This window comes from Biomphalaria glabrata, chromosome 17, assembly GCF_947242115.1.
Source record: "Biomphalaria glabrata chromosome 17, xgBioGlab47.1, whole genome shotgun sequence".
NCBI classification, from domain to species: domain Eukaryota; kingdom Metazoa; phylum Mollusca; class Gastropoda; family Planorbidae; genus Biomphalaria; species Biomphalaria glabrata.
In genome coordinates, this window is record NC_074727.1 from 22,226,897 (window position 1) to 22,232,082 (window position 5,186).

General features: G+C 33.3%; 1 long non-coding RNA gene across 1 annotated transcript; it reads right to left on the reverse strand.

The window, feature by feature from the left end:
• Positions 1–291: 291 nt before the first annotated feature.
• LOC129923780 (uncharacterized) lies at positions 292–3,608 on the reverse strand. The gene is made up of 2 exons (XR_008775735.1): positions 3,445–3,608; positions 292–681 (listed from the first exon to the last, which is right to left on the reverse strand). It is a non-coding gene; the product is annotated as an uncharacterized LOC129923780 (long non-coding RNA).
• Positions 3,609–5,186: the final 1,578 nt, after the last annotated feature.

A 5,186-nucleotide genomic window follows, 5' to 3' on the forward strand; every position in this document is an offset into this window, starting at 1 on the left:
AATCTTCCGTATTCATAAGCTCTCCACTAGCAGAGTGGTAACCTTGTTGGCTTGAGATGCCTGAAAAGGATCGAGCATTGACTTCGAATTCAGGTCATTCTCCCTTTTTTAATTTTTTAAATGCTGTTTTTACATCTATTACAAATTTAATTACCTGACTGATACAAAAAGTAATTGATACAGTATCCTTAATATAAGCTTTGTTCTTTTTTTTTTTTTGTTTAAAAAAAATATTTTTGTTTAAAAAATATAAAAATCTAAAAACTAAAATAGAACAACGATAAAAAAATATTATTTTATGACATTTTTAATAGATCAGATCTACATGAGATCTTTTTAACTCAAGACAGTGTGTGGCTTCATAGTTTTAAATACATATCACTTGAAGGCCAAATAATGTAATGCAGACGTCCTGTTCCTCTCTTTTCCCGGTTGTTCCTGCCACGAACTCATCAATGACGTGGACAACCTTTCCAATGTTGGCGACAATCTCTGCTAGGTTGATATCTTCATCTCTCTTGCCGCTGATGTGTGGATCAGCACAAATTTGAGCCACACCGAAAATGGGTACACATATTTCTCTTTCTCCTTTAGCATAGACTTCATCTAAAGGGCGGATGATATAGGCAGAGGCCGAGGCCACAAAAACTAGTGTAAGGAGAAGTATGTTCATCTTCGTACCTGTAGATATCAAAAGATATTTAGTGACTTATTAAAACTATAACATTCTTGAAAAAAAATCGTCATAACTTTCTGTCGGAGATTTAAGCTGATTTAGTCTTCGGTTTGAATAAGTCACTAACATTAGGATTTATTTATTTAAGTTATTAAGACAAAAAAAAGATGTATATATTAACCAACAATAACCATAACCATATATTAAAATATAACATTTTGTAACATTTGTCTACGTAACTTAAACGATATCTGATAAATGTTGGGGAACTATAGGCGATTGGTCATCCGGCACTATTTTTAGCCTTTTGTCTGCAGAAACAGATGGGATTAACAGCATTTGTCCCAATAAATCACAAGGTCTGAAAGGGAAATTTTTATTTTTTAATGTATATCTGATTTAAACTTTTTCCTAACCACTAGATACACACTCTGATAAATTGCATTTTATAACATGTAAAATTTTTAAAAGCTTTATTGAAAACAAAGCTTATTTTAACTGTAATTGTATCAATTATTTCGAATCTATCGTGCAATTGGAAATATTTTACCAATTGTTTTTGTTTAGCGTCATTTCATGCTTTTTACATTATCAATGAGCTGTGGTCAAATTACTTGTGTGGACCAGCTGGGAAGGAGACGGGATGGGGTTATCAGAGAGAACTGTATTTTTAGTAAAACGTTTGAATCTAATACGAACTTAAGGATTCAAGCCGACACGATACCCACTGAACCAGCGAAGTCCTTATTAAGGAAATGGAGGTTTATATAGTTATCGTTCGTTTAGTTCAAATTTCGGTCTAATTCTCTTTACAAGGCTTGTTCCCCCTTAGCTAGTGTTGTCTATAAACAAATTAACATTAATTGATTACTAATACTTGATACAGTAATTAGTCTATTTTTTTTAAATTAATTTTTTTATGTAAGAGGCAATGAATAATTGTGCAAAAAAAATCAACTTGATCCGAGAATGTCAGAACTAACGTGTACAAGATTCCATCCAGACAGACAGAGATGATGTAAGCATTGTAAATAAAAAAAATATTACTTTCTTTTAAGACATCATTTCTCAAACTTTAAGAGTTGTGGACAAGTTATTTTTTAAAGGAAAAAAATATGTTTCATTTATTTTTGTTATAAATTCTAATTTGAGTAGACCTATTGAGGAACTGTGGCAAAGAACAAAGCAGCAGCTCATTAAAGTAGATATCCTTCAGAGACGCTGGAGTTGGATAGGTCACACCCTTCGCAAGCTTGCATCCAACATAACAAAGCAAACCCTAACATGGAACCCCCAATGAAAGAGGAAGAGGCGACGGCCCAGGAATACATGGCGCCGCTATTTGTAAGCAGATGCCAAGCAGATGGGCAAGACGTGGGTACAGTTGGAGAGACTCGCCCAGAACCGAGATGCCTGGAGGAAGCTGGTTGGTGACCTATGACCCAGAAGGGACCACAGGCAGAGATGAGATGATTAATGAAGTGAAAACTTCATTATTATTAATGTATAAAAAAAAAACTAATGATTAAAATGAAATGAAGTCGTTTCATTTTTTAATTAAAATTTTACAAAGCTAATATTAACTCACTCAAGCAGAAATTTTGCACAAGAATCATGAAAAAAACAACAACAATTAGTTAATTAACAATTCATAAATGATTATTTTGTTTGTTATCTCGTACATGGGAAGGAACTTGTACTAGACTAAAATGGTGGTATAAGATGAATTAGCTAGGGAACTAATAAAATAATTAAACTAATTGAATACCAATAGTTAATTAACTAAGTGTTTTATTAAATTGATTCTTGTGTTGTCTGGTAAAAAATATAAATGTGCACAATATTTCAGCTTGATAAGAGATTGGGAGAAATAAGATATACACACGTTTTACCAGACATACAGAGTGGGTTGATACAAAAAGTAAAAAGGTTTATTGTCTATTAGTAATACGAGTTCGGATTAGTTATACTAGCCAAAACCTCTCGCAAGACTGCTAAGAATGTCGTCGGGCAAAAATTGAGCTTGGGAAGATTGTGAGTACATTCCGAAATGCGTATCACACCATTAGACAGTCTTTTTAGTCATGGTTTATATTGTATGATAAGGACGGTTCTAAAACTTTGAGAAAAAGGAAGATGGTTGGACATAAGACTAGCTACCCTACCATGTCGAAAAACAATCTGCTACAGAAACACCGAACAGAAAATAAACAGATGTGGCGATCATTGGGAAAGATGGACCTCCAACTGGAAGGTGTATGCGGCATATTAGTTAAATTCAGCGTCGTCTGGATCCATATAGGCCGAAAACCGTTATCTTCAACATTGGTACGAGCCATTAGCAAGATGGATCAAAGAGTAAGATGGACAGGTTCAGGGCAGCAGCGAATAACTACCAACGAGATACAAGCCGCCGCGATTTAGAAGTAGATGTCTATCAGATGAACAAGAGATGAGACAGTGGGAGAGACTCTCACAGAGCCGAGATTCCTTGACAGGCAAAGATAAAATGATGATTATACATTTTTAAATTAAAGTAATTGAAAACAATTAAAGTGGTTCCTAATGGGTCACCTTATGGGTCCGAGAATTAGGCTTGTTTCAAAAAAAAAACAGCATAGTTTACTTCAACTTTTTTTTAACTCACGGAAGCTGCAGTGTCTCTTAGTTAACTAGAACCCATCCCTCGGAGAAGTTGGCTAAAGGTTTTTAGCAGATTTTTAAAACTTCAAAATGACTTATACTTAACATTTTGAAGCCATACTTACCAAACACATTGCAACAGTTCTTGAGATGGCTTACCAAAGATGAATCTATAAGGACAGTGATCAAGACTTTTATACACTAAAAATCATGACATCACTATTATCAATGTACACAACCTTGAAATTATTATAAGAATATTAACTTGACAAAACAAATTCTAGCAAGGGATTATTTACATAACGAGCGATAAGATTTTTTTCGCTTGCTATTTTAACTACAATCTTGGGGGTGAAAAATGAAGTTATGTATTCTTAACAGTTGTTACTTTATTTTGAGTTTTTCATATTAAAAATTATTATCAATAATATTGTCAGACCTCGTTGTTTACATATTATTATTTTTTATTTGACTCTACAGTGCCAAAACAATATTCACTAAACTAGGAATAGACACAGACTACTGTTTATATTGACCTGTACCTTGTCATATGTTTTTCATTGTAAAACGACTGAAACATTTCTTTGTTTATTGCATTTTGTCATTTCTATCACTCTTCCTTGCAGTATTCCGGCCGGAACTCCTTCCGGAAACGACCCTCATTTTGATGCTTCCCTAAAATAATTTGACCATTGAATTTAATATATGTTAGGTTGGTTTAGAACGACCCGCAGTCAGAGGCCACTTACACAACACATACTTTTTCACGTGAATTCTAGTATCACTTTTCTCCTCCCCCGGTTATTTTTATTTGTCAAATTATTTAGTTTTCGCGCTGGACGGTCGTCTCAAGTTTTCGGGTTCAAACCTTCACGACGTCATGCCCCGCCGTTCTTCGGGAGATCGGGGCAAGAATGTAATAATGTTCAATTGTGAAGTAACATACAAACTATGTTACACAATTTGGGCTATATCTTTCAAGTCTTTCAAGATGTATCATAATGGTAGGGCTCAAAATACGAAATGGGATGAATAATATATAAATAAACAAATTCTAGTGTTAATATCTACTTCATTCAAATATTAGGATATCTTATTCTATTATTTCTATTCCTATTATATAGTGAAATAATACCTATTATGTAGACTCATGCTAAGAAATAAATGTGTGAAACGACAAATAAAACAATATAATAACCCCCGGCCAGAAAGGAGTATTATAAAAATACTTTTAAAAAGAAATAGGCCCTTACATTTACCTTAATTCTAATTCAATTTTTAGTTTTAAATCTAAAATACTTGGTGATTTAGATTTAGTATACAATTTTAAAAAACGCTTGAAATGCTAAAAAACCTCAGACTTCGAACACAAAAAAATTGGTTTTATTAAATAATTTTGAATATTTTAACTATAATAATAACTACATGATTAAAACAAAGGAGGTGCGTAAAATTAAGCATTAAAAGTTGAAATTGGAAAGACATTTTTTTTTTGCTATTAAACATAACTATATGGGCTTAAAATAGTACAGGGACAATACTGCGAATACAAATAATTATGAGGAAAACAAATTGCTGTCATTTTGATCATTAAAGGTGATTAGAATCCTAGACACATGGTAAGTAATAACAGGTTAAATTATTTTCTTTTCTCTCAGCACAAATGATAGAGTTAGTGATGAGTGCAGACGAGAAGCTGGCGCATAAACTAGCCTTGGTTGGCTACCCACCTAGGAAAAAGAAAGCTTAAAATTAAATAAAAAACTATGCTGCCTTGATGCTATATCCAAATATGGTAAAGGTTTCAGGAGAGAACCCTGAAGACAAATTAGGAGATGCTGACCCTTAAGCAGCTTATGGCACACAG